Below are 23,711 nucleotides of genomic sequence, written 5' to 3' on the forward strand. Positions count from 1 at the left end.
CATAACCTACCTGGATTTAAAAGTGGGATGTCAAAGGATGCCAGTGCTTAGAAGTGGGCGCTTGGCAGCCTTATGTGATTTATAAACTCCAATTTGAAAACGTATATATAGAGTGTGGTGGTCTCCCTATCTGTAACATTGACCCGGCTGTCACCATATCAGTTCGGTTTGGCCTCTCTGACTGTCGCAATACCAGAGAGTTTTCCCTGACTGTTGCGATATCTATGACATTTCAAGACGGAATCCTTGAAATGTTACCAAGGCTACAAGGATGCCCCCATCCTTGAAATGTTACCAGTTATAGATACACGCCATATTATATGTAGTAACGCCATTATTTTATGATCTCTCCTACCATAGATGTCTAGAAGTTAGTTTGGTGCTTCGGGTACTCGCCAATCAAACCAAGTCATGGACTCATGGGAAGGCATCGCTGAACGTGCCTCCTGAACACCAACCGACCCTTTTGCTGCTCGTGACATCACGTTTTAGCTTCGATTGCAACCCAGCGTGACCACAAAGCACCCTGGTGTGGGCTGCACACACATTTCTGCCGCTGTCGTAATGAACTCTGGCGCCCCTATAATTAAATGTGGGAGTTAGGAGACCGGGCTACAACTAGTTAAACAAAACAAAAGGGTAATTTGAAAAAATGACAGATAATTAGGAGACGTTCCTCCCCCTCTGCTTTCACAGCTGTGTCCAGCTGGCCCGTGAGGGGGTGGTTTCGGCGTGGAAGGAGGGCCTTCCCGGCCACTCTGAGGTCTAATCCTTTCACACGCCGTGGACGGGAGGTTCCCCGGAAAGACTGCACCCCAGAGAGCGCTGCCAGTGCCAGCTGAACAGCAAGGAAGGCCGAAGACTGCACTCCTGACGGGCTGTGAAGGAGGCGCCTGGCCTGAAAACCTGCGGGGCAGGTAGGTGCTGGGGTACCCTACCAAGTACCGCGGGGGTGGGGAGGCTGTGGCGTTTCTATTCACTGGCAGGCCTTGGCACAGAAAGGAATGGGAACCACCGCCCACCTCATCAATGGAGTTCGCAAGTGACCCCCAAGGGTGGCATATTGGAATTGACCATATATTATAAGTAAGGTAACACGAAGACCCCATGGCACTGTACTGGGGCTTTTGAAGTTTTGCTCTTTCGTCTAAGAAAATAATGCATTCTGGGAAGCGTGCTCTTGGTTACCCTATCTGAACAAATTGGACTGATGCACCGGATGCACATGTTTGTAAAGGAAAGCCAGGAGTGGAGTACTGGGGCCCAGTGACATGGAGTCGTTTGGTCGTCCAAGTCCATGTCTGCCTTGGGGAGAGGTCTCTAAGCTGTCTATTAACCCAGTGATCCCAATAACTACTTGAGGTGGGACGCAGGGATCGTCGGTCCACGCAGGGGCCTTAATTAACTTCCACTGGACTCTAAGACCGTCAAAGAACACAGAGGGGCTCTGGAATAATCCAGTAGGACACTGTTCTCGTTCATTTGGGTGGGGCTCTGGAATAATCCCAAAACACAGGGTCTCTAATGACTTCCCTGGTTGTAGGGGTGGACTGGCCTGGAGGGAACTCTGGAGATTTCCCAGTAGGCCTCTGCACCCTGGGCCTCTTTTGTGGGGTGACCTATTTTATTTCCCTATTTTCTCACAGGAAAAGGGTTGGGCTTGCTGAAATGTGTAATATGGGGCCAGATATTATTTCCAGGACCGCTTTTGGTTCGAAGTCCACCCCTGCCTGGGTGAAGCGCACGCCTCGCCTAGATCCTCTAGACACTTTGAGTTCGGACATTGGGATCGTCTCTTCACTCATGAGCCTCATCATTCCCTCGTGATGGGGCGCTGGAAAATCCATTCTTTGGGATGGGGCAACGGTTCCTACATCTGCTAAAGTAATCTACATTTGTCCTTGGGATGGTATGCCGGGACGGCCTATCCCCTTCGGGGCATAATGGCAAGCTTCGGTGTTCACCCATTCAGGTGCCCGGGCAGCATTCTTGTTGTAGAGCACAGCGGGCCGCCATCTCTCCCCATGGATTGTACATTAGTTTCACTCTTGCATCCATGGGCTCTAATGACCAACATGAATCATCTATTTACTGAGGGCCATGATGGCATTCTTGTGGTGGAACGCCAAGACCCTCAACCCACTCATTACCCTCAATAATGCTCGTGTTGTCACACACACCAGGAGCATCTCTCCACAGCGGGGCCTGAACGGCTTCTTTGATGGTACACTCGCCTTGGCCTGACTTGCATGCCCTTAAGGCCTCGCTGGGTGGTACCAGTAGGATTGTCTATTTATACACGGGCTCTGCTGGGTTCCTTGGGGTAGGATCCCAGGATCCCCATTCCACCCATGGATGGGTATTCCGTGCAGCCATGGGCCCAATTTCCCCTTTGGAAGAGGGCACTTGACGGTGTACTCACCACAGAGTCATAATAACCTCTTTGTGGTGTGGCACGGAATATTTACTCCATCAGAGGCTTCTGTGACCCATTTGCGGGGTCTTTAATGGTGCATCCACCACTGGTGTACCAGGGGCCCAAACAGCCCTAGAGGTGTGGGGGTCCCTGCCACCCCATGTCCAGGGGGGACCCACCTCAGTCCTCACTCTGACAAAAGTTAGGGTTACGGCTGGGTCCGACTGCAGTGGTGGCTTGTGGTGCTTTCTGGTTCCTGTCTGTGTGGAGTGCAGGAGCTGGTCGGGTGGAGTGGAAACAGAGCATCAAGTCCGCTGAGAAACAGGCAAGAAAGCCTTTTTTTTATTTTGTACGTCTGTATGCATGTATCATGCTCTTGTGCATTTCGGATGTGTATGTGTGGAATGTATGAATGAATATATGCATGAGTGCATGTCAATGGTGTGTATGTATGTATGGGTGAGAGTGCGCATGGTGTGTGAATGCTCTGTGTCTGTAGAATTCATTGTGAATGTTCTGGGTGTGCTGCACATTTGTGTGAATGGGAGAGAAAGTATGGGAGAGGGGCTGGTGCTTGAATGGGTATAAATGTGATTATGGTCCTCATTACGGGACCGGCGGGTTGCCACCGGACCCGTAAACAATTACCAGCACCTGACTTCCCGGTGCCACCTGGCTATTCCAAGTCTGGTGGCCGGGAAGTCAGGCACCAGTAATTTTGTTAGTCCCCATACCCATGGAGTCCCAGAGGACTCCATGGGAATGGGGACACGCGAAGACCGGCACTCAGTGGAGTAACTTTGCTGAAAATGTTGGGGGGGGGGACATGACATCTGAAGAAAAGGTGCCCCAGCTAAATGAATGGGGACAAAATGGTGTGCCATGAAAGTTGAGGGGGACAAACACCCCTGCCCCCCCTTAGAATTACGCCCATGCCCGCACTGTTAACAACGGTGCCGGTGATCCCGTGAAAACTCTGGAGGCGGGTGCCGAATACCATGCCTGCCACCTGGCGCTCAACAGCTTACACACACACATCTATGATAAAGCAAGCATTATAAGTGTTATTACGTGGCTAGAATAACATTTTGGTGCAGCCAGTCTAGCCATTTCTTACTGTGGGATGACATTCTTTACTGGGCATCTATGATCAAGCAAGCATGATAAGCATTATCACATGGCTAAAATGGCATTTTGGTGCAGCCAGTCCAGCTCTAATATCTCACTGTGATATGGATCTTTTTTTTACTGGGAATCTATGATAAAGCAAGCATGATAAGTGTTATTATGTGTCTAAACTGGTCTACATTGGTGCAGCCAGTATGGACATGTTCTCCTATTGTGGCATGGCATTTGTAATGGCAAAGTCAACAGGAGTATCTTCTTATGTGGGGGTACTCACATATACTGGAAGAGCCAGCATGGACATGTTTTCTTATAGTATTGTTACTGGTATTGTGCCCAAAGCAAACATGAGTATGTTCTTATATGGAAGAACCGGCATATATTGTTGCAGCCAGCATGGAAATGTATGGGCGCAGCCAGTGTGAAAATGGGTTTTACACTAAAATATATTAGGGAGAAAGGCATCATGAAAATGTGCTAGGAAATGTTCCTATGCTGTGTTGGTGACTTGTATCTACTGGATTTTTTCATGAGTTACTCTATGAAGCCGATTGCAAATGGTCTGGCTTTTTACTCAATTTTTCCCAGAAAGTGTGCTGTATAATGCACCATTTTAACCAATTATTCACGACCCCTGTGAAAGATTTAAGCTTTGATTAACAAACACACTTACATCTTTGACTTAGTGGAGTGTGCAGAGTGCCCCTGCAGCAGCATGATCATTATGGGCATTTCGCATGCGTGGTGGTTTAGGCCAGCCTGGAGTGTGGTACGGACCCAGCTTTGTTGAGGAACTTGGAGGGTCCTCAGCATGGCTCTGACGGGGAGGACCACATTTCCTTTTACGCCACTGATGTTCACCAAAAAGTTCTTTGGACCATGTTGGGCTGGCAAAAGTGGGGTTCTTTATTACTGCATGATCTTTTCTGACCCCTTTGAAATTCAGATGAAAAGAAGATCAGTCCACCTAGAGACCTCTCATGAGCTTTATGGAGTGACAGATTCAGACCTTTCTTGCAATATAATGTAAAGTACCACATAGTGGGGTGGGCTTGACTGGTAACAGTTTCCCAGCCTGAGCCATGATATCCCTGAATGAATTGAGGGTCTCATTGACGACTTAAGGCTGTTAACAACGAGGCCTCCCCGTAAAGCAATATTTAACCCCCTGAGCACCCCGGCTTTCCTTCGGGGTGCTAATATTTTTTTTAAGGAAATTGGGTCAGCTTATATCAAACATGCCCAATTTCCTTAAAACAAATCGTTACAAACCAGGATGGCTGGCGTTAGGAACAGTAAAGAGCGCTAATCATTTGACTGGTTTGGGACGTGGACAGCCGGGATGAGGAGCATTGCAGATCCAAAATAGGTAAAGGGAGTTTGTGGCATGGGATGCAGTCGGTGTGCAATTTGGAGGGAGGAGGGCAGAGACAGGAATTTCAGCTGGGAAAAGAAATGGCAGATATCAGGAATGGCGTATGAGGCAGGCATAGAATGTAGGCTCCTCCTAATTGATATAGCCTGCGTTCCGAGCCTCCTGATTGGCTGGTGCCACTCTTGTGGGTGCACTTTTTTCAATAATGACCTGTTTCACAGACTGTACTGGGTGTTAAAGGAACAGGGCCTGATTTAATAGGTCTGAGCGTAGTGCACACACACACACGCACACACATGCGCACACCCACACACAAACACACACACGCGCGCGCACACACACACACACACACACACACTTAGTCACACTTTTAGTCACACATTTTTAGTTCCACAAATACACTTGGCCCACTTAGTCACAATTACAAATCTTGCACACACTTACACCACTCCTAGGCCCACTTACCAGCTTTCACTGCTTCTACTATTTCATCCGGCCAGTGTTCAGACCCTCTCTCAAATCCATGTTTAGGCTTCCCCATCATTCTTCTGATCAGCCTCAGCTGTTTTGGTTTCCTTCAAACAGTCATCGTGTGACTGTACAGGTCCTCCTTCTTGATCGAAACCTCACTCCTTCCCATTGTCATGTTTGCCTCTCCTGATAGTGAGAGTCCCCCCATCTCCCTATTGTCAGACTCTTCTTCCCTTCCTCTGGTCACATCCCACTCCTTGCTTCTCGTTGCCATTCACCTCTTCTTCCTGTTGACATCCTCCTGCCCATGGTCACTTTCCCTTTTATTTCTGTGGTCAGACTTTCTCTACCTCTATGCATTGCTCAGTATCCACCCACATTCCTCTAAGTCACCAGTTTCCCACTCCCTTGGCCTAGACCAAACTGGCTGTCCCTGTGCTCAGCATCCTTCATCCCTTCCCTTTGGTCAGTATCCCTGCGCCCCAACCTACTTTGGACTCCCAGGAGCTGGCGTTAAGGGCTAGGAATTTCGTCCCAATGTTGAGGTCTATTGTCTTCTGGTCATCCACAGCACTTCACAAAACAGATGAATCAGGTAAAAAGAATCGAGCAGCACACTACTAACCAGGTATAAATAGCCCCTTGACCACTCACTACGCCGCAGCGCAATATTTCTTACCCGTCCAGAGTCAATGATCACTTGCCAGTGGAATATTATTGTATACAGGCCTACACTACTCCTTTGCTACTTTATGAACCAGTTAGGACATATTTCACTATAGCTGTAGCTATGAATGTCACATTTCCAAGTCACTACATATTTATCAGAGTGCTTTCAATTATGGAGGGTTCGTTCACTGGCCTGCTCCAGCTGAGTGGCACCGGTGTTTTACTAGGAGCCAATCATTTGCCGCCAAATCTAAGGGTGTTTCAAATCATGCCTAAATATCCCCACATTTGCCCCCTCGCTGTGGTAGTCAGACTCCCCCTCTCCCTCTTACCGCTTCCTTTGATCTGACTATCAATACCACCCGTCTGTTAGCAGGCTCCATGAACCACCATCCTTTGGTTTGCTTTCCCACTTGAGCTGAACTTTTCTCACAGGAGCTTGAAAGGAACCCACTTGGAGTTCAGTGCAGCCAAAGATCTGGAATAAGCTGGCAAGGAGTACAGCAGACCAGAGTCAAAGCACCTGTCATTTATCACTGGCCGAATGCCATGCTGGTCCCAATGACCCAGCACTGAGCAGCGGCAGAGCCCCAGGCTGCCATGCTGATAGGGCACTCCACCTTCACATGATGTCCTCGATGCCCTGGGCAACCGTATTGAACGTGCTGCCTGGGCATAACCGTACTGTGCCAATCGCAGTAGCGGGTACATCACTTTGCAATACATCGAGGGTGTTGCACCAGCACGCCCTTATGTGACAATACTATAATATGTCATCACTGCATGAGCTGCCCTTGTCCAGTAGTACTTTGCCACGTGACACAATGGGGCAGATTCTCCAAAATATGCGCACCTTAATGAGACGTGCAATGGCACAAAGATGCACCTGTGCCATTGCCCATCCCAGTGAAGATGGCAAATTCACAAAGAACACACCAAAAAATGCCCAATGAGAAAGAGTGAACAAATTGTGGAGCAAAAGAGGTGCACATATGCGGGCACTTAATGGTGCATCTGATGTGGTGCACATGTTTCTGGTGCATCTGTCAGATGCACACTTATTATGTGCAAATGCTGACACGAGCATCACTTTGCACCAAAAACATGTGCAATGCATCAGATGCCCCACAAATGAATGCATCTTCTCTAAAAAAAAAAAACACAAGCAAAGTATTTCAGACATTGGGCCTCATTACGACCCAGTCGCTAATGGGTTAACGCCGCCGTAAAAGGCTGCGGCGCCGTTAAGCTATTAGCGCCTAATTACGAGGTCCCTTTGCAGGAGCCGACCTTAACGGCTGGTGTAGACCAGCCGTTAAAGTAAGGACCCGCAAAGGGACCTTGGTGCTAATTACGGTTCCGCAAATTGCGTACTTAGCGCCTTCCCCATTCCCATTGAGCCCCATGGGGCAAAAATGGGAATGGGGAAGAGCCATGGTGGCATGGGGAATTACCGCCCCGCCAAACTCGGAATGGGGTGTTAATTCCCCATTCCACCATGGCGGACTCCGACATGGACCATGGTGCTAATAGCACCATGGTCCTCCGCGTGGGTCGTAATGAGGCCCATTCTCTTTTTGTCTTAGGTAGATAATACGTCTCAGAATAAGACACTAAGGCATATTTGTGTTACCTTCAGCTCTGTGGTGAGTTTCCTTTGTAAAGTAGCTCACTTCCCCTGTCAGCAAGTGTATATCATTTAATTGTCTCGGGTGGTAGATTTGTCATGTCATTCAAGAATGTCTTAGAGCAAAGTCTATGATTGTGTTGATGTACAGTAGGATTATGCATTTAAGTCACACAATTGTGTAAAAAAACTGGCAGTGTGATTGCTAGACAGCCATGTGGAAAGTGTTCTACTTCCTAATGTCCTCTCACTGCTGTGCAGGTCTTCTATGGCCGCAGGGGTATGAGGGCTACATGGGTGCAATCAATGGCATCGCAAACGCTTCCTGCCTAGCTGTGGCGTAAAGTGGCCTCCCTAATCCAGCCCTGACACATGCCTGTATATACCCTGGCAGGTGTATGGCTCATTTGGTGATCGGGAGGGAGCCTTTGGCAGCGAAACATAGGGCTAACAGTACCTTGGCTAGTGGTGGTATGGCATGGGCTCGTATTGTGGCTGTGGTAGGGGCGCCCTCTCACTGACTCACTATCTCCAGCATGGTATGCGGTGGGAAGCGGTAGCTCCCGGTGACCTCTTCATCAACCAGTTGAAATACGGTGACCCTCCTCCTATACGTCATTGCCCTCTTTATCAGTCGGTGTAGCAGTATAATGCCTGCTGGGTTGGCCATTGGTGGAATGTGGGCCTGTCTCTCTGTGCTGGGCTTTTGTATTGTTGTTGGTTGTGACGGATCTATGTGATTATTGCGACGGCCGAAAATAGCGACTTTTTTTTAACCCTTTACACCACATATATATATGCGGGGGGAGACCCCTGCAGCGCCCCCTCCCCATATTAATAATATACTCTAAACCCCCCACATATATATGTGGTGTAAGGGGGGGTTAAAAAAAAAGTGAGTATTTTCGGCCGTCGCGATTCCCAGGTCGACATTTGAGTATGATTCCGTTGTAACTGGAGTGCACTGTATGCTTCTTTGGTTCGAAAAATCAGTTGTGTTTGTTTCTGGGCCACTTTCTCCACAATGAGAACGGAGCAAATGTGCATTTTCTTGAGCAAATTCAGGTTTTGTGAATCAAGAGTTTGGTGCATCTTTGCTCACTTTCTGCCATCACTCCCGCTTTGCATGCTTAATTTGGTTTATTTGCAGACTTTCCACTCACTTTGCACATCTTTTGTGCTCCTTTTTTGAAGTGGCATTTCTCTGAAATGTGCACTTCTGTGAATGAGGCGCGTCTATTTCTGGCGCATTTGTGGCACATGAGAATCTAGCCCAATAAGTTAATTAAGGGAAGGGTGATTGTGGAGCAACAGACACACATTTGAATGGAATGAGCATGAGGGCAATAAGGAATGATAGTGTGCCACAGTTGCAAGCAAGCTGTTTTTGTCATTTCACATGAGTGCTGACTCCCTGCAGCTGGCCTTGTACACTGCAACAGCTCCCCTTGTCCTATTGTCTTGCCATTTATAGATGCACTGCGAGCACACCAACAGCTGAACACCAGCTTCTTGTCTTACTGCCAAAGAAATTGACTTGCTCACCAATACAGGGCCTCCCTGCTGAAACCTTTCCCCGTCACAGCGTTACCTCCATCCCCAGCTGTTGCACTGGAGTGTGGGGAGGGCAATGATTTAAACTGTGTGATGAAGCCAGGCCTCTGGGCACTGGGGGCTGGATTACTGTCCTTGGCTGCAGGCTTTAGTTTGCACCCGGCTAGACGTCTCTGGTGATTTGCAACATTGAGAACTACAGCAGCGTGGCAGCAATCAGGACACAGGGGAGGAGGACAAGGTGAGGAATAGCTGGGGAAACGAGTGCGTCTAATGTGAAGTGAGTGCGCCTTGGGGTATTGTACAGAAGGGGTGAGCAATAATGCAGGGCAGGTTCAGGAGAAAGGGGGTGTCAGATGGTCAGGATCCCAGGGAGAAGGACCAGGAGAGGGGTGCTCAGGAGGGGATGCAAGCCAGAAGTGTGAGAAGGCAGGTCTTTGGTTTTTGACCAGGGGCATTCCTGGCGTCATAGTTTGGGAATTAACTTACTGACAACAACACTCAGGATAAAAGCAAATGGAAGTGACATCACCTAGGAACTGCGTGGCCTCATTTATTTATTTATTTACATTTTTGGTAACACGCCAACTCACCAGAGGGCCTAAGAGCGCACAAAAAAACAACAAGACAAAGTTGGAAAAGTTCATGTGTAAGGGGTGTAGCTTGGGGGGTTCTAGGGAGAGGGGCAGAGAGCGTGGAATACTGAAGGGGGCGGGGGTTATATGAAGGGGTGTGGCTTTAGGGTCAAGTAAAGGGATATGGCTTTACCGTTCCACAATGTATTATGGTGGTATAGCAGCCCCGTGTCATGAAGGTCCCCCGTGTTCTATCAAGGCTTCTTAAGTTTTCGGGTGAGGAAGTCATACAAATTCCATGCCTAACATCTTGAAAGTCTGTTTTTTCGGACTAGGGAGTGAACACACAGGCACTTTGTGGAGTTAGTAGGCAAAAGGACATGTCAGAGTAGAGCCCCTGGCTCTCATCCGGAACTCACCTGAGTTGAATGCAGGAGTGTTGGCACACTGCTCCCCCCACTCAGGGAACCTTTCTTTGCTCAACTAGTTCCTTGACCCGTTCTGTGCCCTCACTGTTTGTTCTCCCTGCCCTATCCCATCCCCCTACACTTTGCTGTTTGCCCGCACTCGCTACCATTAACCTCTGCCCCTCTTTCCTCCATCAATTGTGCCTCACTATGTATCCCTCACTCTGCCCTCCTCCCTTCCTGCCTCTCTTCTTTTGCCCTCGCATCCACCCTGTGAAAGACCCCAGAAAGCTTCAGGAGGGGGCTGTGGCGAGCGGCTCATACAGGGGGTGGAGCTTGAAGTGTGGGAAGCACAGGGCACTCACTCGCTGCTCACAGAAGGCTTCATAGAGTCATAGAGGCAGGCAGGGGAAGCATCCGGCTCAGACGGCCAGGTGGCACCGCAGGCTCAGGTCTGGCCTGCAGGCCGCAACGGCTGCTGGGACTTTAGCAGCTACTAGCTAGCTACCCACCACACCTCTGCTCAACATAACACGCACACGCGCGCACACACCCCTGCCTTTTGCAGTGGGGAATATATTCTATGGGCATGGGGTGAACCCTCCCTCAATGTGTCTTTGCATTCCACTTCTGCCAGGTCACAGAGCTCAGCCCACCGGTCATCACCAGCCCCTCATCTGATCGATACGATGGTGGCTACACTTGCTGGTCCATTGCACTGGACAGTCCAGGTGCCCGGGGGGCTGGGCATCTCTGCTGCTCCCGTCCATGCATTCACCTAGACTCCCAGCACTGCCAGCAGATCTGCAGTGACCACCAGCGTTAGGTTGGCTCTGGTAGTTGGTCCTCAATGTACCTGCTGCAAGTGTCTTCTTACACCATTATCATTCATACAATGTATGTCTTGCATGTTTACACTTTAATCAATCCATCATTGAGTCGCGGAGGATAGCTCAGGGGCAACGTGCTCGCCTTGAAAGCAAGAGGACACGGAGCAACACGGGGGTCCAGGGGAGTTGATAGGTCTGGAAAAGACCCAGGGCTAAGCTGATGTCGGAACTGTTGGGACTGGGGGATAGCTAGTCTTTTGGCTGTAGCTCCTGAGATTCTATCCGGGGCTACAACCAAAAGACCAGGGGCTATAGCCCCCTTAGCCCCCCCTAGCAACGCCCCTGCGGGGGTCTGTGTTTGAGTGCGTTATAAATAATCAATCATATCATTACTTTACTCGGCATAAAAAAACATCAAGTACACAGCAATAAAAAAAGTACATATACACAATAGCCTGAAAAACATTGCATTAAATATTGATAAAAAAGGATTCAAGTTTATAAGAGGAGAGCAAGTTTACAGCCCTATGATACTGATGTGTGTATTTATATAGTGCTTTACGGAGCACTTTTACATACAATATCACCCAACCAAAGTTGGTACTCATTTATCAAGTTCGGAAGAATGAAAGGCTGAGTTGGCGTTGCCGGGATTTGAACCTGTGACCTGCAGAGATCACATTCAGTTCGAAACAGCAAATGCTCAACCCGCTGAGCTATTTTACCGGCATAGACCTATGTGTAACACGGCCAACTGCAGACACAACATACTGCTCTGTGGAGCTTTTACAAAATGTCAACGTGTCTGCGGTTAATCGGAGGTTAATCGAAGACCTGTGTTCTCTAAAAACCGGTCTTAAATACCGGCATCTTAATGGGTGCATCGCTTCACAAATAAGCAAAAAATGAGTTACAGTTTCCTTACCAGCACCGCATAGAGAGCAAGCACTAGTCCCGCTAGGTCTCCAAGATTTGGAGAAAGAAGCTAATGGCAGAGTTCCCATCCTAAAGGGAACATACAAAGATCTCTCAAATGGTGGGGTAATGGCAGTCATATAATCTTGCGGGCCAAGCCCTACTTTCCACGATAAGTAGCCCTGGCCCAGCTTGAGCCTTTTGTCTGCCTCGCTCAGGTTCCCTCTACCTCTTGCAGTTGCTGCTCTCTTAATCCCAAGTAAGGCTGACGTGTCTGCGTCCTGTGGGCTCTCCCACAGCCCAGCCTCATTTAGGGCAGTCAGCACTTCCTTTACATGGGCAACCCACAATACAGTGTTTCCACCTTCCAGATTCAGTAGATGTCTCAGCGCCTCCCAATACATTTCAAGGCCCTCTGTGCACCATAACCTTACCAAGTACAGGGCTGGTTTACGGGAGACTAGCTCTCTTACTGGGCAGATATCGAGCTCCAGGTGCAATCAGGACACATTCTATTCAATTGATGCTAGCAAGCAACTTTCAGTCTTGGGAGGATAGCCCAGGGGCAACGTGCTTGTCTTTGAAGCAAGATGAAAAAGAGCAACACAGGTTCGATCCCCGTATCTGTGCTTAGAAACCTTTGGGTAATAAGCATGCAATAAATAGCCAATTATTATTGTTCTCCTACACAACCATCCTATTGATATGCTTTTCACAATTTACAACTTTTTAGATTATAAAGAACAATAAGATAGCACAGAACAAACGCAATACTACCCATCTTCCCACCTATACATCTCAGGATCACAACGTAATTATTAATACACTACACATTTACATTAAAAAAAACTAGTGGCATTGTTAATGCGTGTTTTTGTTTCTGTCCAAAAAGTTCTGTTTTGCTGTCAACAGATGGCGCTCCTGCTGTGAAATGCTCCCACGCAAGCTCTGCTTTGTTTTTCTTTTTGGCGAATAGATGCCCGCTTCCGCGTCCCGATGTGGCTAGCAACAAGGGGAATGTGCAGACTGGGAAAATCTGACAGACCTTTCCTGCGGGGTAGAACTAGGGAATTAAATTGGTTGAGGCACCAATATAAAAGCGTAGAACAGTTGCACATGGCAGTTCGTTCCTTTCATGACAGTCTGTTGTTGTGAGGGAAATAGGACGACCACCCCTTTAAGGGGAAAGCGAAAGTGGAAACGGGAGAGGGAGGGGCGTGAGGAGGGGAGGCGGAAGGAGAGGGAAGTCTGTATTAGGGAATAAAGGAGTGAGGACGTATATTGTGTCCTGTGTGATTATTCAGGGCCTTGTCAGGCCACAACAACTGGCGATGAAGTGGAGGAGAACCCCGCGCCACCATGGAAGGTGAAGGAGGAGCATGGAGCACCAGAGCGTTGCTGCGACAGAGGAGGTACACAGCGCCGTCGGGTGGAAGAGGACCAGCACAGCCGGTGAGGAAGTCCGGCATGTCAGTGCCTGCAAAGCAGGCCGGAAAGGAGGAGCCCAGCAAGGTAGCCCGCCCGCCCAGGAGGTCAGAGAAACAACAGAGATCCAGCGCGTTACCGGTGAGGAGGTCTGGCACACCAGCAAAGCAGGCTGAAAAGGAGGAGTCCTGCGAAGAACCCACCCGCCCAGGAGGGCAGAAGAAAACCAACGGTGTCGCCGGAGCTGCGGGACCCAGGAAGCGCCGCCCACGAACAGGAGGAAGCGTGTTGGGGAGGCGCGAAAGACAAGCGAGCAGCATCCCTTAGCTGCTGCAGGTATGGAGACACGTGGAGGGCCCGGCACGTGCGAGAAAAGCATGCGGGCCGACTAGTGAGGGAACAGTCCACTTAAAAGCGAGGAACTGCGCTGGAGGTGACATGGAGTGTCACCAGCCCAGATGCACGAAGGGCACAGAACTGTCATCACTAATAAACCACTAGAAAGCGAGGAACTGCACGCACTGGAGGTGACACGGAAGGTCACCAACCCAGATGCACAAAGAGCACAGAACTGTAATAAAACTACTTGAACACGAGGAATAGTGCCACAAAGGGCAGCTTGGAGCCTGCGATAAATAAATAAAAGAAAAGGAAAAGAGGAGGACAGCACCCAAAAGAGGGCCAATCAGCCAAGGACACCTGGGAAAGAAGTAGTCCTCACACAGGAGGAGAACACAACAGGCACACCTGTGCCACGCCTGTGCCAAAGAACGGAGACCCGCCACCAACCACGACCTATAATCAGCAAATAAACAACGTAGCAGATACAACCAGAGATGTCGCAATCGGGGAACGCCGCCGTGCACCACCCACACCTGGGATAACTCCCACCAACCCAATATTATTCCTACATCGCCCAAACCCGTTCCCACGAGAACCTCAAGAAAACCAAGGATAGAGGTGGCAGGAATGGATGGACGAATTCGAAGAATTTATGAGGGCAGTAAGAAATCAAGACGCACCAAACAAGCTGGATATCTTCACCAACCTCGTCGGGAAAGACATCAAAAGCGTATTAAAACCATCCCGCCCACAGAGAGGACAACATACCAAAGACTCATTGACGCCATCAACAGCCGCATAGTTGTTGTTCCAAACAGGGACTATGAACATTACAATTTCAACAAATGCACCCAGACACCCCAGGACACAGTCGGGCAGTTCATACTACGCCTCCAGAGTAAGATAACGTACTGCGATTTTGCGAACTTCAATGACGACGAAGCCATCCGTCTGAGAGTCATCGAAGGATGTTTGTCATCACAATTTCAGAAACACTTACTAAAGAAACTTCTACCCCTGCAGGAGATAGCAGAACTAGCTAGAGTATACGAGAGAGTGGACGTCCAAGCAGCCAACATCGAGAACCCGAAGAAGGCAGATACCATAGCAGCCATCACCACCAACCACCAGGGACAAGGACGCAAGCATGGCAACACATATAGAGAAGACTCGTGGAACCCGACATGGCGAACACCACCAGAAAGACAATGTTACTGCTGTGGATTCGAATTTCCCCACAAAGGTCAGTGCCACGCAGTTGGCCAAATGTGCATGAGGTGCAGCCAGGAAAATCACTTCCAGAGCATGTGCCGAGAGAAGACACCACAACTACCAGCATATCGGCCCTAAACCAACCAACACAAGCCAGGCGATATGAACCACCAAGACCTTTCAACCCGCGACCATACCTCGAGAGGGAGAACACCAGAAACAGCAGCCCCAGGAACTCCGCCAATCCCGGGTTCATCAGAGCTGTAGAAAACCTGCAAGTAGAACCGAATAACAAAATCTACAAGAGCAAATTTACCACATGCAAACCTACCCGGACGAAGACCTCAAAAGAGAAGTTAACACCCGAGTTCCATATGAAAACCCTCCCATCGAAGAACAGCCAATAGAGTCAGAACAATGCGCAGAATACAATCGGTACAGCAGGGAATATGTCCAGTTCATCTCCGACTCTTCCAATGACATTACAGCGCCCTAATGTGACAGTCCACCTAGGAGGGGGTCAACATACACTTCCTGGTTGTAAACAGGTGCCACCGTCAACGTCATGAACCATCAGACATGTGAAAACTTGACTGGAAAATTCCCCCTACAGCCTTCGCAAGCCCACATCTTTCAATGGGGTGCAACCCTACCCTTGACATCAAAAGGCCAATTCATGTGTGACCTGATACACAGAGGGAAGAGAGTTCGGACGGCAATCCACGTCATTCACAGCCCAGCAACAGGGAGATGCCTCTTGAGCCACAAAACAGCTGTCGCTCTACACCTAATAGACATCCACTACGATCAGTCGGAAGCAATGCAAGGACTCCCACCCAACGCCCAGTCCATACAAGCCGTCAGCCAAAGGCCTTTAGACATCGAGACATTGAAAGTGGTATTTCCCAACCTGTTCAAAGGCGTCGGAATGCTGAAAGACAATGTCATTAAACTGCACATTGACTCATCAGTGCGACCCGTGCCACAACACCCCAGAAAAATCGGGTTCCACCTGCAAGCCAAGGTGACACATGAACTGCAGCTGCTACTCAACAATGACATCATAGAGAGAGCAGAAGGGCCCAAACCATGGGTGCCCCCTCTTGTAGTCTTCCCCAAAGCAGATGGAAGCCTCCGCCTCTGTGTTGACATGAGGATCCCCAACACAGCCATTCTACGGGAAAGGCACCCGGGACCAAACATAGAAGACATGCTGGTAAGACTCAAACAAACAACACAATTCTCAAAACTGGACTTGAACCCAGTCTACCACCAGCTAGTCATTGATCCTGAGTCAAGACCAATAACAACCTTCACTACACACGAAGGACTGTTCCGCTACAAATGGCTGAACTTTAGCATATCATCAGCAGCCGAAATTTTCCAGGAAACAATCCGCAGGCTGATCAGTCCAGTGACCAATGCATTCAACTACAGTGATGATATCCTAGTCTTCAGAGTGACACAAGATCAACACTATGATGCCCTACACCAGGTCTGTCGCATCCTCCAAGACGCAGGCCTCACGCTCAATGGCCTGAAGTGCGAAGTCAACACTCACAGCCTATGCTTCTTTGGTCACATCTTCTCGGACCAAGGCATCAAAGCTGATCCAGACAAAATAAGTGCCATTGTGAACCTGACAAGCCCAAAAGATGTATCCGAACTACGCTCATTCCTGGGCATGGCAGGGTATTGTGCACGATACCTCCCCATTACGCGACACTCACCAGGCCACTACGGCAACTGCTGAAGAAGGATCAACCTTTCACCTGGACAGACCAGTGCCAACAAGCGTTCTCCACAATCAAACGAGAACTTGCGACCAACCGACAACTGGAATATTTCAACCCATGATGGAACACAGAAATAACCGTGGACGTCAGCCCAGTAGGGCTGGGAGCGATTCTGTCCCAAACCAACCCGCAACAAGACACTGAAACCCACATAGTTGCATACGCCAGCCGCAAACTGAATACCACCGAGCAAGCCTACTCACAAGCTGAACGTGAGAGCCTGGCCGCTGTCTGGGCGTGTGAAAAATGTCCCCATTTCATCATCGGACGGACCTTCACACTGATTACCGACCATCAGGCCCTACTAGCCCTGTTTGGAAACCCCAGGATAAAGATGCCGCCACGCATCGAACGATGGGGTATCCGCCTCCAGGAGTACGACTACACCCACAAACCTGTGGGGGGGAGCCAACCCTGCTGATTACCTGTCGAGGCACCCGGACAAAGCCCCAGACACCGGAATGCAAGGAGAAGCAGATGAATACATAGCGTACCTGTCACTGAACGCCCTCAACCCAGCAATCACGGCGCAACTGTTCGCAGAAAGGAGCAGAGAGGACCCCACCATTAGGGCAGCCGTCCAACTCACCAACACAAACAAGTGGCGATAGGCAGCCAAGGAACACTTTGACCTGGGGGGGGGGGAGTGGACTGGAGCGACCTGGCGAGAATGGAGAAAATACACAACGAACTAGCCACAACAAGCCAAGGAACACTACTCAGAGGAAACTGATTAGTGGCCCCCAAGAGTCTCAGGGAACCCCTCGTCATGATCGCACACGAGGGACACCGCGGCATAGCCAACACGAAAAAGATATTACGCAACCAGGTCTGGTTCCCCCACATGGAAACCATTGTCGACGACATATTGAGACACTGCAGCCCATGCCAAATAAACACAGCCAGACCACCGCCATGCCCACTGCAGACAGTCCCCCTCCCAGACGGACCCTGGCAATGCGTAGCACTTGACTTCTACGGCCCACTGGAAGAAGGAGGCCACCTCCTACTGGCAATCGATGAATACTCCCGAATCCCGCAGGTAAAACATGTGCAGTCTACGGCATTCTATCACGTAGTAGCCACAATAGATGAACTGTTCAGCAAATGGGGCATCCCGAACACACTGAAAACCGATAATGGGTCCCCATTCCAGGGCCAAGAATTCAAGAAATTCGCAGCACACCTTGGATTCCACCAGCAAAGAATCACTCCACTTTGGCCACAGGCCAACGGCATGGTGGAACGCTTCATGGCAAGCATCAAGCGCACACGCCAAAAAGCATCAACGGACAAGACCTCCATGCCACAACCCATCTCACAAATGCTAAGAAGCTATCGACACACTCCCCATGAGGCAACCGGCCGGACTCCGGCAGAACTCATGATCAAATACAAAACACGATCCTGACTTCCACAACTGGAAGACTACCCCCCAGCGGAGGGTGACGAAATAAGACGGCAAGAAGCCGGGAAAAGCCAAAAAGTGGGCTGACAGGAAACAGAGAGACGCAAATTCTGGTCGGGGAGAGTGCTAGTCCGGCAGGCCCAGTCCAGGAAGACTGACTCAAGATACCGGCCCGAGCCCCTGGTAGTGACTGAAGTCAAAGGACCAATGATCACCACCATGGAAGACCACGATGAAATAACAAGGAACGCGTCATTCTTCCACAGAATGTTCCACGAAGGCACGGACGAGGACATGCCCCTCGAAGAAGATGAGCCCGAAGGACAAGGGACGCCTCCTGAGCCACCGGAGGCTCCCATATCAACAGACCAGGAAGATGGAAGACGTGACCCGGCCAGCCGGCCCCAAAGAGTCGCAAGAAGACCCAACCGTCTCATTGAGGAAATGTAGCCACTGAACTTACTTGATAAGTAAGGGGGGGTGTTGTGAGGGAAAAAGGACGACCACCCCTTTTAAGGGGAAAGCAAAAGTGGAAGTGGGAAAGGGAGGGGTGGGAGAGGGGAGACGGGAAGGAGAGGGAAGTTAGTCTGTATTAGGGAATGAAGGAGTGAGGACGTATATTGTGTCCTGTGTGATTATTCATGGCCTTGTCAGGCCACAACAACTGTTTAGTACCTAACTAGCAGTACTTAAGCAGTACCCAACGTTTTTTTGGTAAAACGTTTCAACCAGTTCATTTTAAAGACTATTTTTCCTTAATAGTGGTCGAAAGTACCAGCTGCACAGTGAGGTAATTCAACAAACTGGCCCACTTTGGTCAAACAAATGGCTCACACTAGCATGTTGGCCAGTACTTCGATGACTGACTAATTGCCATACAGGCCAGTACGAGCCTGCTTTCCTGCCATCAGTTTTTACACATGCAACCAAGAGCAGCATCACCTGATCATTGGCTATTACTGCTAATCCTCAAGGAGGAGAGGAAACATCACAAGGTCTATTTTTAGGTTATGTCTAGTAGGTGGTACTTAAGCACCACCTCTGAAAAGAAAAATTGGCAATGGAGTGCTAAGCAGACAATGGCACTGGCATACGAGGAGGGATACAGCCTGCAGGTGTCCTTTGGTTATGAACTCACCCATGGCTGTGCTAAAACCTCTGAACATTGCCACACTACTCCCTGCACAACCCACATTGCTGTTGCTTTCTTACATTCTGTGTGGGCTAGCAGTTGCACCTCTGTAAACATTGCGGCCATCTTGCAGTGGTGTTGCTCTCCTGGTTTCACCTGTTCTTGGGATGTCCCCCCTTCAACATCTAAGCCTCAACCATCATCAAGTGTTCAGCCATCTTCCAGGGTATTGCTTTCAATGGGTCAACACTGTGGCCAAGAGAAGACTAGAGACCCAAGCGCGTTGTACAATTAATGGTAAAGGGATAGCTGCAAGTGAGTGCATGGTGTGGGTATATTGCCTAATACTCCACAATATAAGAAACTTGCAGAAAGCAAATACATTCACACTGCGCTAATCTCAATTTGTTGCATGCCTCATTGCATGTAATTTATTTGAAGGTCAGCCTAACACGTGTTTCGAGCCACCGCTCTTCTTTTGAGGCTTAGGCGCTCTTTTGTCCTTGGATAGCTTTTCAAAGGCTGTTGCTCATCTAGAAATATTTAGAGGTTTTCCATCACTCTAGTTCTTGGCAATTGCCGATAATTTGGATCTGGCCTTTCGGCAGCGACGCATTGTCAAGGATACCTGCCAATTTTGTTTGACAGATATAAAGGGGCCAGGTCGTTCGCCGTGTTCCATCTCAGCTCAAATGGAGCAGTGACCATGACTGGTGCAGGACGCAAGAGTGAATGAGTAGGGTGTGGCCCAGCTTTTAGCTACTGATTCAGAGCTGAACGAGAAAAGCCTATGCTATATTTCTAAGGGCTTGTAAAAATCATTATCCACAAAGTCCCACTATTCGCAACCAAATCACCCTCATTTTTTAACCGTGCTATTCGAAGTATCACACCGTAACAGAAATAATATCTCTCCGGCGAGTCCCCACACGACTTAACGCCCGATACCAAACATGAAAATGCGATGACCAGAAGCAAAACAAAGCAACGGCCCAGCATGTACACACTGATGTGGGCCAACACACAAAGCAACAAACTCACAGACATCACATACAACCGTAACACTAAAACTTACTGTAGCCGCAATGAACAATACACTTAAAATGCATGTAGGGCTGTGCGAGGTTCGCAAAGTTTACCTCAAAACTTTGCAAACTTCACAAAGTTACAAAGTTTTACGCAGACACCATTAAATGCCCCCAAATTAGACTTTACATGCATTTAACTATGCACATGCGATTACTAGCATGATCAATGTTGCTTTTTTTAACCTCCGCAAGCAGCTGTAATGGAAAATCAAATTGCACTAACTCATGCCCATTGAAGCAAGTAAGTTGGCGAGGAGAAAAATTCCTGCAAAACACTACTAACATGTTTTCTCGCCAACCAATTACTCCCAGGAAAAAAAAGAATGAGAGTCATGAGCTTGCCATGCACCTTGGCAGCATGTTACACAGTACACCACATGCACTTTATGGTTTTCTCCCCTGAGTGCCCTGGGAATGATGTGTTTTAGCTCTTGCACTATCTGACATGTCGTCAGGCCGAGTACGATAGTTAATTTCACATCCTTACTGTTCATGGCCTGTAAGAACGTCATTGTATTTTCCCTTGTTCCCTCCCTTGCCGTGAAGCGCTTTGAAACACATTGTGCAACATATCATGTCATGTGTGATGGGATCTCATCACTGGCAGAATATGGACGCAGATATTAGTATGCTGTGTGATCATCACATTTTTTCATGCTAAAACACAGGTATTTATTTATAAATTACAGTTATGAAAACAAATTACTTAATTTTGGATGAGCTTTATTTAAATTTTCTGGCATGGAACGAAAACCGCAAATGGGAAGAAAATATTGCTAAGCATGTTTTTCTTTTCTGCTAAACAGACGTTAGCAGTATTAACCTTCAGCAAATGTGGTCATGCATGATTAATATTTTCCTAAATGTCCTTTTGTTAGTAATAAACTTAGCAAATGGGCATATGTTCCTGCAAACAACCGTTTTTTCTGAACTTCACACACATGAAGTCATCCTGGCATCATCAGGGTTAACCCTGAGTCAGCCGTGCTGACGCTGCGCACCCCATGTACCATGACGGAACGACACAGCACATGCACAAGGGAGTAGTTCACTTACAATCGTACAGGAATTTCCTTCACTCTTGTAAGTGCTGGGGCATCTCAAGTGTGATCCAGTGCTGCTACACCTTGACAAATCCGTGATGCCAATGGCCCAGCATCCGCAACAAATACAATCACGATTTGAGAAAGAAATCAACTGTTTACTGGTTAATGACATAATTCAACCGTTAGTGGGTCCCACTCCATGGGTTTCTCACATCTTAGCCATCCCAAAGTAAAGTATGGTCAGTGATATACCCGTCTGCATGGACATGATGCAGGCGAACAAGGCATTGAGGCGAGAAAGACATCCAGGAATGCATCTGCACCATATAGTAAGTCTGCTCAATGGGGCACACGTCTTCTCAAAGCTGGATCTCACCACAGGGTATCACCCTCCAGAGACAGCTGTGGGTACCAGGTGGCAGTCAGTTCGACAAGTGAGGCTGGACTGGCGTCTGCAGGCTATCCGTCGCGGTGGCCGGGGCCAAGAATCGTTGTCTCTGTGCTGGTTGGCAGATCTGGAATGCTGGTCAAGGCGTCCCAGACGGCTCTCGTGAATGCGGCATGACAGCAGTCAACGGTGCAGCCGGATGCGGCTCGAGGACTCGACTGTCTCGAAATTGTCCTTAAAAAGATGTACGCTGGATGATGCTTGTGTGGCACTCCTCCTAACTTCTTCGCAGGGCTTGTGTCCTTTCAAGTCAGACATCCCAAAGCTCAGGAGGGTGTTAGCAGGCAACAGCCCTGTCCTTTGTCCAGAGACTCTCTGGCAATTCCCACCCAGGAAGCTTGCTCTCTGAACCTAGCAAGGCACGCTGTGTGCTGGCAGGTACCAGTTCTGGAGCTGCTGGACGGGTCCTCTGAGTCCGTTATCTCACTCTGTTCCCTGGGACATGTTTAGGGGAGGGATCTTGCTTCCCTCTTGGAACTCCTGGCCTTCCTTCACTGGAAGAAGATATATGGTAGACTGTACCTTCAGCTCGGGTCGAAATGATTAATTCTTCTTACTCCTTGCAAAGTCTTCAGATGATCTGCTAAGTGAGGGGTGCAGCCCTCCTTTAAAGCCAAATGGGCCCCAGTGATTGGTGTAGGCTAAGCCTACATTAATAAACCAATCCTGGGTCCCCACCAGCATTCTTCTGTTTTGCATGAGGTCAGGACCAGAGTTCTCTGCAACTCGACAGACAAGGGGGTGACAACATATACCTACGTCCCACCCATCTTCCTGTCTGTTGAAGATCAAAGTGTCTCTCTGGTTAACTGAGCCCTCTGTGACTCTTGATTAAAGCACAAGTTTTCCCTTGATGTATGTGTTGGGAGCAGACTTCTTGTCTCCCCCAAACCACATACTACTCCCCTCTGAAAGGGGTCAGCTCTTCAGGATTTTGCCTACGGTAAATAGTGGACCCATACATGCATTTCACTGCCTTTCATAAAGAGGGGTGGCAACTAGCTCAAGTTTACACATTGCACACCAAAGGGGCGTTAGTCCCGCCTTCCTGTTGTCTCTCCGGCAACCAAACCCACTCGGCAGGCTTGCCTCAATTATCTCTCATTAGTATGCACTGCCGTCAGTCGGAGAACAAAGGAATACAGATCCATGGAGCCTTTGATATTTTAATTAGGCTGCACATGGCTGGAGGAAGGTGTGCCTTCCCCCTTCTTGGAATTCTTTGATGTACCCAGGGCTTTCACATTCCATGTGAATATGACAGGGGCAGAAGGTGCTTGTAGGCCGTGGCTTCCCAGAGTACACTATGTGTTTGGTGCGGGAAGCAGATGAAATGGTTGCGGAATGGCTGCACTCATTTCTCTGCGGTTGGTCTCCCATCATTCATTTTCATTTATCAAAAAATCAAAAAAGCCCAAGCAAGCGCACTCTCCTTGTGCGGATGGTCGAATTCCTCACAGGCTCTGCATAATTCTGTTCCTGCCATTACTGGCAGGAGAAGCACTCCACTCCGCTACACCACACACATGTACCCGCCATGGTGAGAACTGGCAGAACATTTGATCTGGTGAAGGAATGATGCAGGCAAAAATCTTTGCAGCTTTGCGTACTTGCAAAGTCAGGAACCTCGCACAATTATGCTGGCAGAAATAAATGTGTGAACCCCTACTAGCATGTCCACATCAGGGCACAGCTAGACTATGTCCAACAGATTTTGTGACCTCTCACACGGAGCTCTGCTCCTTACAATCTGCACGCGCCAACACAACAGCAAAGCCATCTTGCAGCGCTTCCTCTGCTCCTATTACCAAACCCATTCCATGTTCCTGCAGGTCTCAAATGCCAAGTGA

At 48.9% G+C, this 23,711-nt stretch overlaps 1 protein-coding gene across 2 annotated transcripts in view; it reads left to right on the forward strand.

The window, feature by feature from the left end:
• The first annotated feature begins 787 nt into the window (after positions 1-787).
• Positions 788-23,711, forward strand: part of NPHS1 (NPHS1 adhesion molecule, nephrin) — a 494,360-nt gene continuing 471,436 nt past the window's right edge. The window contains exon 1 of one of the 2 annotated variants that reach the window (XM_069604883.1): positions 788-917. The gene's annotated coding sequence lies outside the window, so the exon portion shown is untranslated. The remainder of the gene's footprint in view (positions 918-23,711) is intronic. The other variant, XM_069604882.1, reaches the window with a different exon arrangement.

This window comes from Ambystoma mexicanum, chromosome 1p (assembly GCF_040938575.1).
Source record: "Ambystoma mexicanum isolate Mex_15411 chromosome 1p, UKY_AmexF1_1, whole genome shotgun sequence".
NCBI classification, from domain to species: Eukaryota; Metazoa; Chordata; class Amphibia; order Caudata; family Ambystomatidae; genus Ambystoma; species Ambystoma mexicanum.